Here is a 13,006-nt window from a genome sequence, read left to right as displayed (position 1 = left end):
TTTCCCCATTGCCATTTAAATATATCTTCCCTTAGAGGACTACATCACGTATTGTTAGTTAATAGGTACTGTTTGTACCAATACCCATTACTTTAACATTAAAGGTATATTTTAAGTCACGTTCTTTTTCTACTCTTAATTTGATCCAATTTATAAACGTGATTCGGTTGAATCGTTTGAATCTTTTCTGTGTGAAATGGAGTTTGTAGTGTAGCAGAACTGTAGATGCAACAGAGACGGTAGTGTAGCATTTGTGAAACTGTAGTGCTGATGAGGTAGCGGAACTGCAGATGTAGCAGAGATGGTAGCATAGCAGAACCAGAGATATATACGGGGTCCTTTACAAACAGATATACATAACTTTTGTGGAGTATATCTGGCGCAGATTCTGTCGCACGCCATGTTGTGTCAGAATCTGGGACTTCTTCCCTGCTCACGCCAGGTCTAAAAAAAGGGGTGTGGGCGGGGAAGGGGACGGGCCAGTATGTCCATCTCATTCATCATTTTCTACATTTGGTTTAGGCGTAGAAAATGGTCTAAATGTAAGACAGCAGGGAACCTGTCTTTAGAATCGGTGGTGGATATGCAGAAGTTATGTAGAGGCCAGCACCGGAGAGGAATGAGGACCAGCCAGAGGAGAGGAGCGATGTAGCACCCATTCCAGGGCAAGCAAGAAACACTGTATATAGATTGTGTATAGAAAGATGTGAATCAGTGGCAGGTTGTCACGAACTAGCGGGTGTGAACCCACTGTGCCACGTGTTCTACCTCCCCTAAGGGCGTTGTCTAAGTGAACCCCTTGATTCTTCACAGTACCCCTGATGGTGGGGATAGACTTTCCCGAGGGGAACACCAGGTTGCTACCTCTTGAGGAGGGTAGGCACACGAGTGTCACGAGGGTGTCAAGAGCCACGCCTGACTCCGTTGTACCCGGGGTCAGGAGGTCGCAGCGGTTGGTTGCACGCTCTATGTCAGATAGGGAAGTTTCCTTATTGTAGCTTTCTGGGTTTGCTTTACAAACCCTTTTGGCTCACTCAGGGATCCGTAGCTCCTTCTCTCAGCTGTTCCTTGTCCAGCACTCCCAATCCTCCTTATATTCCCCTCTCACACTTCTCTGGTTGCCAGATATAGAGCTTCCTGCCTGGACATCTATTCTGACCCACTGGAGCTGTGTTGCTGCGTTCTCTGAGTGTTGCCTTAGAACGCTACCCTCCGGATCCCTGTTGGACCTTTGTGGACAATTGTTGCCGTCCACCTGGGTGTTTGTGTTTGTCTGTGTTTGTCTGTCCTCTCCCTGGTGTTTCCCTCTTAGTGCAGTGGTGAGGACTAGCGATCCCACCGGCCCGTTCATTATCTAGGGCTCATTTCAGGGAAAGCCAGGGTTTAGGCACGTGATCGCCGCACGGGTGAGGAACCCGTCTAGGGACGTCAGGGCAGGCAGGTGCCAGCTGCAAGGTGAGTTAGGGGTCACCACCGTTCCATCTCCCTTGGGCAGGGCTTTCCCTGTATTCCTCCCTGTGCGTGTTGCCGGTCATTACATTATATCTGGCCCTTATTTTTGTGTAGGTAAAAAAAAAAAAAAAAAATTTTTTTTACCTACTTAGAATCCAGTATGGATCCAATTGCTGCTCTGTCCGAACAATTTCATGGCCTGTCTTTGGAGGTGGCAGGATTGAAGGCGTCGGTCCTCCAGCAACAGCAGCAATTACAACAGACCGCAAGCCCAGTGGTTGCTACTGGTAACCAGGTTGTTGCGGAACCCAAGGTCCCTCTCCCTGACAGATTTTCTGGGGGAAGGGACAAGTTTTTGACGTTCCGTGAGGCCTGTAAACTATACTTTAAACTACGTCCTTACTCCTCTGGTAATGAAGAACAGCGGGTGGGTGTTGTTATTTCCCTGCTGCAGGGGGACCCGCAGTCCTGGGCATTCTCTTTACCTACTGATTCCCAGGCTCTTCGGTCAGTGGATGAGTTTTTCGGGGCCTTGGGTCTCATATATGACGACCCTGACCGAGTCGCACTGGCTGAATCAAAATTACGGAGACTCCTACAAGGAGAGCGGCCGGTAGAGGAGTATTGCTCTGACTTCCGTAGGTGGGCTACGGATACCCAATGGAACGACCCGGCTCTCAGGAGTCAGTTCTGCTCTGGGTTATCCGAAAGGGTTAAGGATGCGCTTGCATTGTATGAGACCCCCTTTTCCCTTGATGCAGTTATGTCCCTTTCTATCCGTATAGATAGACGCCTTAGGGACAGGTTGAAAAAACCGGAGCCATTGGTAACCCCTCCCAAGCAGCAGTTAGTCTGTACGGACATAGACGAGCCTATGCAGCTAGGAGGAACTACTCGTCAGGTCCGTCCTCCTGAGGTTCGCCGTAGGCGTGGGGGTTGTTTTTTTTGTGGGGAGAGGGGTCATTTCATTAACGTCTGTCCTTCTTTCCTCAGAAACAAAAAAACCGTCGGAAAACTACTAACCCCAGGCTGTGTGGAGGATGTCAGCCGGGGGGTATACGTTTCCTCCATACGTACATCGCAATTTGTGTTGCCAGCGGTTATTGTTTTTGGTGATAAGACAGAGACTGTTTCTTTCTTTCTAGACAGTGGAGCAGGGGTAAATTTGATAGATGCCCATTTTGCCCGCACTTTGGGTTTGTCTCTCTGTACGTTACAGAGACCTATTCCCATATTTGCTATAGATTCTGCTCCTCTGTCTCAGAGAAACCTCACCCACATCGTTCATAATTTACACCTTCGGGTAGGGGACCACCATAACGAGATGCTCTCATGTTATGTTCTGGAGGGGTTTCCCACTCCGGTGGTGCTGGGCCTTCCCTGGTTGGTAGCGCACAATCCAGTGGTGGATTGGCAGGCCAGGGAGATATTGGAGTGGAGTGAGCCGTGCAGAGAAAATTGCTTAAATAGCAATTGCTTAGTCGCCTCCATAACTACCCTACCTACATTTGTTTCGGACTTTGAGGACGTTTTTTCTGAAAAGGGTTGTCAGAAGTTACCACCTCATCGTCCTTATGATTGCCCGGTTAACCTTATTCCCGGCGCAAAATTACCCAAGACCAGGTTATATAATCTTTCAGGTCCAGAGAGACAAGCCATGAAGGATTATATCTCCGAGAGTTTGGCTAAGGGACACATCAGACCCTCTTCTTCACCCGTGGCTGCAGGGTTTTTCTTTGTTAAAGAAGATTTTCGTGAATTAAATCGGATAACCATCCGAGACCCATACCCTCTTCCTCTCATTCCTGACCTGTTTAACCAGATTGCGGGTGCTAGGTGGTTCTCCAAACTCGATCTTAGGGGGGCCTACAATCTGATTCGTATTAAAGAGGGGGATGAGTGGAAAACAGCTTTTAACACCCCTGAGGGGCATTATGAAAATCTAGTTATGCCTTTCGGCCTGACCAATGCTCCTGCCGTCTTTCAACATTTCGTTAATGACATTTTTAGTCATCTAATCGGCAGGTTTGTGGTAATATACCTAGATGATATCTTAATTTATTCGTCTGATCTGAAAACACATGAGGAGCATGTCAGACAAGTACTACAGGTCCTACGGACGAATGAATTATATGCTAAAATTGAAAAATGTGTTTTTGCCGTTCAGGAGATACAATTCCTAGGTTATTATTTATCTGCGTCAGGTTTCCGTATGGATCCTAGGAAGGTCCAGGCAATTTTGGATTGGGATCTTCCTGAGAACCTCAAAGCTCTACAACGGTTCTTGGGCTTCGCGAATTTCTATAGGAAATTCATTAAAAATTATTCGGTGATCGTAAAACCCCTTACTGACATGACTAGGAAGGGGACTGATTTTTCTAAATGGTCTGACGCCGCTAAAGTTGCTTTTTCCTCTCTAAAAGAGAGGTTTACCTCAGCACCTGTACTAGTCCAACCTGATGTCTCTCAGCCTTTTATTGTTGAAGTCGATGCATCAGAGGTGGGAGTGGGGGCGGTGCTGTCTCAGGGTCCGTCTCCTGGCAAATGGCGTCCTTGTGCTTTCTTTTCTAAAAAACTATCTGCAGCAGAACAGAACTACGATATTGGCAATAGGGAACTGTTAGCTATTAAACTTGCGTTTGAGGAGTGGCGTCACTTTTTAGAGGGGGCAGTCCACCCCGTCACTGTGTTTACGGACCACAAAAATCTGCTGTTCCTCGAATCAGCTAAGCGTCTCACCCCTAGACAGGCTAGGTGGTCGCTATTTTTTTACCAGGTTTAACTTTGTGATTACCTATCGTCCTGGGGTAAAGAATACCAAGGCTGATGCACTATCTCGTTGTTTCCCTGGAGGGGGTAATGTGAGTGATCCGGTACCCATTCTACAAAGAGGAGTAGTTGTCTCTGCGGTACACTCTGCTTTGGAGGGGAAGGTGTTAGAGGCCCAGGGGGACGCCCCGGTCTCTTGCCCCTCAGAGAAATTGTTTGTACCGTTGAACCTACGTCTCGAATTATTAAAGGAACATCATAATTCGGCACTTGCTGGGCACCCGGGTAGTAAAGCAACCTTAGAGCTATTGTCTCGTCGTTTTTGGTGGCCAAGGTTGCGTCAGGATGTATTGGATTTTGTGTCTTCTTGTTCTACCTGTGCGCGCGCAAAAGTTTCACATACACGTCCTACAGGGTCTCTATTACCACTCGTCATTCCCAATAGACCATGGACACATCTGTCTATGGATTTTATCACTGACTTACCTTTGTCTGCGGGTAAAACAGTGATTTTGGTAGTAGTGGACAGGTTTAGCAAAATGGCACACTTTACTGCGTTACCCGCACTACCTAATGCTAAAACTCTTGCTCAGGTATTCGTCAGTGAGATCGTGAAGCTTCACGGGGTCCCCTCCGATGTTGTTTCGGATCGGGGAACCCAGTTTATTTCTAAATTTTGGAAAGCTTTTTGTTCCCGTTTGGGGGTTCACTTGTCCTTTTCCTCAGCTTTCCATCCTCAGTCGAATGGACAGACTGAGCGTACCAACCAAAACCTGGAGACATATCTAAGATGTTTTGTGTCTGAAAACCAAGAGTTGTGGTCGTCATATTTACCGTTAGCTGAGTTTGCCATAAATAATCGCCGTCAGGAATCCACTGGCAAGTCACCTTTTCTTGGTGCATATGGTTTTCATCCCCAATTCTGTACTTTCAAAGAGGGGGGGTCTTCTGGGGTTCCCGAAGAGGAACGGTTTTCGTCATCTCTTTCATCAGTATGGCAGAAGGTGCAAGCTAACTTGAAAAATATGGGAGGTAAATACAAATGCATGGCTGATAAGAGACGGTCGCCAGGTCCGGACCTAGGAGTGAATGACTATGTGTGGTTGTCTACTAGGAATATCAAGTTGAAGGTTCCCTCTTGGAAACTGGGTCCTAGGTTTATTGGTCCTTACAAGATTGTAGCCATCATCAACCCCGTGGCTTTTCGCCTGGAGTTACCTCAGACTTTTAAAATCCATAATGTCTTTCATAAGTCGTTACTCAAAAAATATGTTCCACCTCTAGAACCGTCACCGCTGCCACCCCCTCCTGTTGTCGTGGATGGTAGTTTGGAATTTCAGATATCCAAAATTGTTAATTCTCGTCGGGTCCGCCGCTCTCTCCAATATCTGGTGCACTGGAGAGGTTACGGTCCCGAGGAAAGAATGTGGGTTCCTGCGTCTGAGGTAAACGCCGACAGGCTAGTCCGGATTTTTCATGCCTCTCATCCTGAGAGACCTGGTCCTGAGTGTCCGGAGGCCCCTCGTAGAGAGGGGGGTACTGTCACGAGGGTGTCAAGAGCCACGCCTGACTCCGTTGTACCCGGGGTCAGGAGGTCGCAGCGGTTGGTTGCACGCTCTATGTCAGATAGGGAAGTTTCCTTATTGTAGCTTTCTGGGTTTGCTTTACAAACCCTTTTGGCTCACTCAGGGATCCGTAGCTCCTTCTCTCAGCTGTTCCTTGTCCAGCACTCCCAATCCTCCTTATATTCCCCTCTCACACTTCTCTGGTTGCCAGATATAGAGATTCCTGCCTGGACATCTATTCTGACCCACTGGAGCTGTGTTGCTGCGTTCTCTGAGTGTTGCCTTAGAACGCTACCCTCCGGATCCCTGTTGGACCTTTGTGGACAATTGTTGCCGTCCACCTGGGTGTTTGTGTTTGTCTGTGTTTGTCTGTCCTCTCCCTGGTGTTTCCCTCTTAGTGCAGTGGTGAGGACTAGCGATCCCACCGGCCCGTTCATTATCTAGGGCTCATTTCAGGGAAAGCCAGGGTTTAGGCACGTGATCGCCGCACGGGTGAGGAACCCGTCTAGGGACGTCAGGGCAGGCAGGTGCCAGCTGCAAGGTGAGTTAGGGGTCACCGCCTTTCCCTCTCCCTTGGGCAGGGCTTTCCCTGTTTTCCTCCCTGTGCGTGTTGCCGGTCATTACAACGAGGCAACTGCTTCAGGTGGACCAGGAGGTACCTGAGAAAGGTACCAGAAGTACAAGCGTAGTCAGCAGGCTGAGGCATTAACAGGAGCAACAGTGCAGGACTGAAGGATAAGGCAGAGGCGTAGTCAGACAGGCAAAAGGTTAGGGCAAGCTGCATAAGTACAGGTCAGGCAATCTGGGTCAGCCACAGGACAGTCAAGGCAAGCAGGCAGAGATCAGACAGTAAGCAGAATCCAGGAACGAAGTACAAGTCAGGAATGCACGCGAGTATTAGGCTCTTTAGCGAAACACAAGGACCTTGACACTGAGGCATCTGGGAAGGGGGCTAAGCCACTTATATATATATATATATATATATATATGCATGAGGGCTTGGTCAGCGAGGTCACATGACCTAACCCATAAAACCCAGGAAGTGACATGCGCTGGCCGTTAAGGAAGTGCTGCAAAAAAACAGCAGCAAGCATGCTGTGGCCAGGGCTGAGATGGAACTGGGGAGAAGATCCTCAGTACCACAGCACCTACACAAACAAAGCCCAGAGCTGCAGCGGTTAATGGGAAGCTCTGGCCACAGATCACCGCTGAGCAAGGCGCACGGGACCGCGGTGGTAAGCAGGGGAACAGTGGTGCACAGCCGTCGCTGTTACACAGGTGAATGGGGAAGTTGGCATCATGAATATATTATTATTTAAATGATGTATATACGCTGACATATTCCGCAGCACTTTACAAACATTATTATCACTTGATGTCTCCAATGGGGCTCACAGTCTAAGTTCCAAGGAGTGTGGAAAGAAACCGGAGTACCAGGAGGAAACGCACGCAAACATGGGGAGAACATTGAAACCCAGGACCCCAGGGCTGAAATGCTAGTCACTGAGCTGTCTCCTATACACATATCTTTGACATAGTTGCTTCATCGTTGTCACTGGGCATGCGCCGAGCCCAGTGACGTCCGATGCTCGCTCCTCCCTCAGTTTCCAGCAAATCCCACTGGCGCAGCCCTCAGTGGGTACTGCGTCTGCGCGAGACTTCGTTCGGCCGTCAGGGAGGGGGAGGAGAGGGATGAGACGCTGTGGGCGGTTAGGGATTCAGGAGGAAGGCGTTTTGGGCACTGCAGGGGGGCGTTACTGGGCACACAAAGTGGAACATAACGCCCCTCTGGGCACCTTCTGGATTATTTAGCTTAATTATAAAAGTAGTTTTTCAGCAAAACTACTGGACGGATTACAGTATAGAATAGCAAAGCTGATTTAAGGTAATCTGTGGAGCATGACTGGTTTAAAATCTGAATTTGTGTTATGAGAGGTGACAGAATCCCTTTAAGGACCAGGCAATTTTTTGCAAATCTGATCAGTGTCACTTTATGTGCTGATAACTTTAAAACGTTTTGACTTATCCAGGCCATTCTGAGATAGTTTTTTCGTCAGATAATGTACTTCATGACACTGGTAAAATGGAGTAAATAAAATTCATTTTTATTTATAAAAAAATACCAAATTTTCCAAACATTTTTTGCGGGATGAGATGACGGTTTTATTGGCACTATTTTGGGGTGCATATGACTTTTTGATCGTTTGCTATTACACTTTTTGTGATGTAGGGTGACAAAAAATTGCTTTTTTAACACCGTTTTTATTTTTTATTTTTACGGTGTTCACAGGGTTAGGTCATGGGATATTGTCATAGAGCAGGTTATTACGGACGTGGCGATACCTAATATGTATACTTTTTAAAATTTACTTTAGTTTTACACAATAACACAGTTTTTAAACAAAAAAAAAAGATGTTTTAGTGTCTCCATATTCTGAGCCAGTTTTTTTTATTTTTTGGGAGATTGTCTTGGGTAGGGTCCCTCATTTTTTGCGGGATGAGGTGACGGTTAGATTGGTACTATTTTGTTGGGCATACGCCTTTTTGATCGCTTGCTGTTGTCCTTTTGACATCCAGTGCACTTTTTCCGTAGATACTGTCCGCAGCGGACAGTTAAATTATCTGCGCCACATCTCCTTTTTAAAGTGTGCGCATCCCTAAAATATCAGTGACATCCAGTGTACATTGTAGCTGGCCAGCTAAGACCTGTCCTAGGTTGCTAACATAGCTTATATGTTTATACAGCTAGACCTGCCAATAACCTTAATACAGTTCCTATGTTTGTGTGTAAAAGCCAAAAGCAGAGTTCTTTACAGTGACTTCATGTTTCGATGTCATATAACTTATACATTTTGTATTCAAAGAAGCAGAAAAGATAATATGCCTTTAAGATTCATTATATTGATGTAAGGTAAGCTCAATGACACAGCAGAAACAACATAAATCATAGAGTTAAACTGTTGTTGCTGGGCAGCAGTCTAGACCAATCACAGCCAGCCTCACACACAGCTTGTGTGGAAAATTCCCCTAGCAGGAGCTGCTAGAAATTATTATTCACCAGAGAGAGAAGCTGAACAGACATTCACTCCACTAAAAGCTGTGTTTTATGGAAGCAGAGAGGCCAAAACAGGCATTTAAAACAGTTATATTATGTCCCTACTGTTAATATAATTATTAGAACTGTATACTGAACCAGTTATAGGTGTGTTTACTTACAGTTCCAGCAATTGCAAGCTACAAAGTTCACGTACAAAATTCTAATTACATATTGCAATCCAAATTGCATAAAACCATACTAGATCATAAGCAATTGTATAGCGCAAACCAAAATGTCATGGAACCATGAACCAGACGTACAACAAGAGATAAGTGGAAATAAGAAGGCTTTATTGAAAATCAAGCTGTAAGGCAAAAGTCCAAACGGATGGCTAAACCGAAGCAGGGTCTTACGAAGCCAGAGGTCAGGAATCAGAAGGGTAGTCAGACGAAGCCTGGATCAGGAACCAGCAGGGTAGTCAGACGAGGCCTGGATCAGGAACCAGCAGGGTAGTCAGACGAAGCCAGGATCAGGAACCAGAAGCAGCAGCAGTCTTAGAAGCATGTGATCACAGGAGGACCAAGCAAGGAACTGAAGCCACAGACCTCCTATATATATGAGCTAGGAATCCAGCTCCTCCCAGTGGGAAGGAGAAGCCGCAGGGTGGGAGGCTACAAGAAACCCAGAAACCAAGATGGCCGCCAGCACATGTCAAACGAAGGAGAACAGCAAGAAGGTAAGACCATGACAGTACCTCCCCCTCAAGGGCCCCTCCTCCGCGGAGTAAAGAGCGGTTTCTGAGGGAAGCGTGCGTGGAAGGCTCGGAGCAAGGCAGGAGCATGGACATCTGCGGAGGGAACCCAGGAACGCTCCTCTGGACCATAACCACGCCAATGGACCAAAAACTGCAACCGACCGCGGACCAGGCATGAGTCCAGGATATTGCTCACCTCATACTCCTCACGATTGCCCACTTGGACCGGACGAGGCCGAGGAACCGAGGAAGTGAAACGATTACACACCAGTGGCTTCAACAGGGAGACATGAAACACGTTGGAGATCCGCATGCCAGGAGGAAGCGCAAGGGCATAGGCTACCGGGTTTACCCTGCGAAGCACTCGGAAGGGACCAACAAAGCGAGGCGCCAGCTTGGGAGTGGGCACTCGAAGGTTGAGGTTGCGGGTGGACAACCATACGCGGTCTCCGACCTGGTAGGAAGGAGCGGGCGCTCGTCTGCGATCAGCCTGGAGTCTCTGGCGCTGCGCAGAGACCTCAAGGGACCTCTGGATCTGTACCCAAGAAGCACGTAGGACGGAAAGGTGATCCTCCACAGCCGGAATATCCTGGGGAGAGAATACCTCCGGTAACACGGCAGGTTGGAACCCATAATTGGCCATGAAGTGAGACGTCCCAGAGGAAGAGTTCACCGCCGTGTTCCTGGCAAACTCAGCCCAAGGCAGGAGGTCAACCCAATTGTCTTGGTGATCGGAGACATAGCAACGAAGGAATTGCTCCAAGGCCTGATTGGATCGTTCTGCGGCCCCATTGGACTGAGGGTGGTAGGCCGAGGAGAAAGAGAGATGAATCCCCAACTGGGAGCAAAAGGCGCGCCAGAACCTGGACACAAACTGACTCCCCCGATCCGACACAATCTCCTTGGGCAAACCGTGCAACCGGAAGACCTCCCTGGCAAAAATCGAGGCCAACTCTTGTGCAGAGGGTAACTTCTTGAGAGGAACACAGTGGCACATTTTGGAAAACCGATCCACAATCATGAGAATGACCGTATGGCCTCGGGATGCAGGGAGGTCCACAATGAAATCCATCCCCAGGTGTGACCATGGACGCTCCCCGGTGGCTATGGGTTGCAAAAGGCCCAACGGAAGGTGCCGAGGGGACTTACTCTGGGCACAAACGGAGCATGCCGCTACGTATGCGGCGATGTCGGAACGTAGAGAAGGCCACCAGAACAGACGTGAAACAGCCCAGGACAGCTGATTCTTTCCAGGATGCCCCGCGGCCTTGGAGTTATGATAGGTTCGTAACAACCGAGTGCGCAACTCCTCAGGCACAAAACATCTGCCGTTGGGTCTCCCAGAGGGAGCACCAGATTGAGCCGCCAAAATCTGCTCACCCAGGGGAGAGGTCAGGCTGGTGCGAATGGCGGCCAGGATCTGATTCGGAGGTATGACCGAAGTCGGAATCGACTCCTTCCCGGACAGCTCGGAGTACTGCCGTGATAAGGCATCCGCTCTGATGTTCTTGGAACCGGGTAGGTAGGAGACCACGTAATTAAAACGTGACAAGAACAGAGCCCATCTGGCCTGACGTGGTGTCAATCTCTTGGCCTCAGAGAGGTAGGTCAGATTCTTGTGGTCCGTCAGGATGAGAACCGGAACCACCGAGCCCTCGAGCAAGTGCCTCCATTCTTTAAGGGCCTGCACGATGGCCAATAGCTCCCTGTCACCAATCTGATAGTTGCACTCCGCGGAAGACAGTTTCCGGGAGTAAAACCCACAAGGAAGCAGAGGACCCTCTGGTGTTCTACGCTGAGACAGAAGGGCGCCTACTCCCGTCTCAGACGCGTCCACCTCGAGGACAAAAGGCAACCCAGGGTTGGGATGCGACAGAATCGGAGCCGACACAAAGGCGGACTTTAGAGCCTCAAAAGCTCGGATGGCCTCGAGCGGCCAGACCTGGGAATTACTGCCCTTCCTGGTCAGATCCGTGAGAGGCTTGGCTAGCATGGAAAAGTCCCTGATGAACTTCCGATAATAATTGGCGAAGCCCAAAAAGCGCTGCAGGGCACGAAGACCACTGGGCTGGGGCCACTGTAAGACAGCCGAAACCTTCTCAGGATCCATGGAGAACCCCTCAGCGGAAATGATGTAACCTAAGAAGGTTACCTGGGATCGGTGAAATTCGCATTTCTCAAGCTTACCGAACAGCTTGTTCTCTCGTAACCGTTGCAACACTCGTCTGACATCCAGAATGTGGGCCTCCATGGATTCAGAATATACCAAGATGTCATCCAAATAGACCACCACACACTGCTGCAACAGGTCACGGAAAACATCGTTGATGAATTCCTGGAAGACTGCGGGCGCATTGCACAACCCAAAGGGCATAACCAAGGATTCATAATGACCGGTCCTGGTGTTAAACGCGGTCTTCCACTGATCGCCCGCCTTGATCCTTACCAGGTTATATGCCGCCCTCAGGTCGAGTTTGGTAAAGACCGTGGCCCCTTTGAGTCGAACAGCTCGGAAATCAAGGGTATCGGGTAAGCGTTCTTGATCGTGATGCGATTGAGACCCCTGTAATCGATGCAAGGCCTCAACTCACCGCCCTTCTTTTTCACAAAGAAAAATCCAGCCCCTGCCGGGGACGAGGATTTGCGAATGTGTCCGCGTGAAAGCGCCTCCCTCACGTACTCCTCCATGGCCTCATTCTCCGCTACCGACAGTGGATAGACTTTGCCACGAGGAGGAACGGCACCAGATTGTAACTCTATGGCACAATCGTATGGGCGGTGCGGAGGTAGGGCAACCGCACGCACCTTATCGAATACATCCCGGTACTCCTCGTATTCAGGAGGCAACAGAGAGTCCGAGGAAGTACACAGCAACTTGACAGGCCCATGGATGCAACTAGCCCCACACTGCGGTGACCACGAGAGGATCTCGGCCGATCTCCAATCAAAAGTCGGATTATGCTTCTGGAGCCAGGGGTACCCCAAGACCACCGAGTAGTGTGGAGACGAAATAACCTGGAGACAGACCGACTCTCTGTGAACGGCACCAATGGCCATCCCCACTGGAAGGGTCTCCTGAGTCACGTGTGGCGGCAGAAGGGGTCTGCCGTCTATCGCCTCAAGAGCCAGTGGGGAACCTCGAGGCTGCAGAGGAATGGAATTGGCGGCAGCGAACACACTATCAATGAACAAACCACCAGCACCAGAGTCCACCAACGCCTGGGTCGTCACCGAGCCCCCGACCCAGGAGAGGACAACAGTAATCAGTGGTTTGTCAACACGGGAAACCGGGGACGAGGAGACTCCACCCAAGATCTGCCCCCGACAGGATCTCAGGTGCGAGCGTTTCCCGGACGGTTCGGGCATGCCAACCGAAAATGCCCACCGAGACCACAGTACATGCATCGGCCCTCGCGTCTCCGGAGTGCC

This window comes from Bufo gargarizans, chromosome 3 (assembly GCF_014858855.1).
Source record: "Bufo gargarizans isolate SCDJY-AF-19 chromosome 3, ASM1485885v1, whole genome shotgun sequence".
Lineage (NCBI taxonomy): Eukaryota > Metazoa > Chordata > Amphibia > Anura > Bufonidae > Bufo > Bufo gargarizans.
This window is presented reverse-complemented; position numbering follows the sequence as displayed.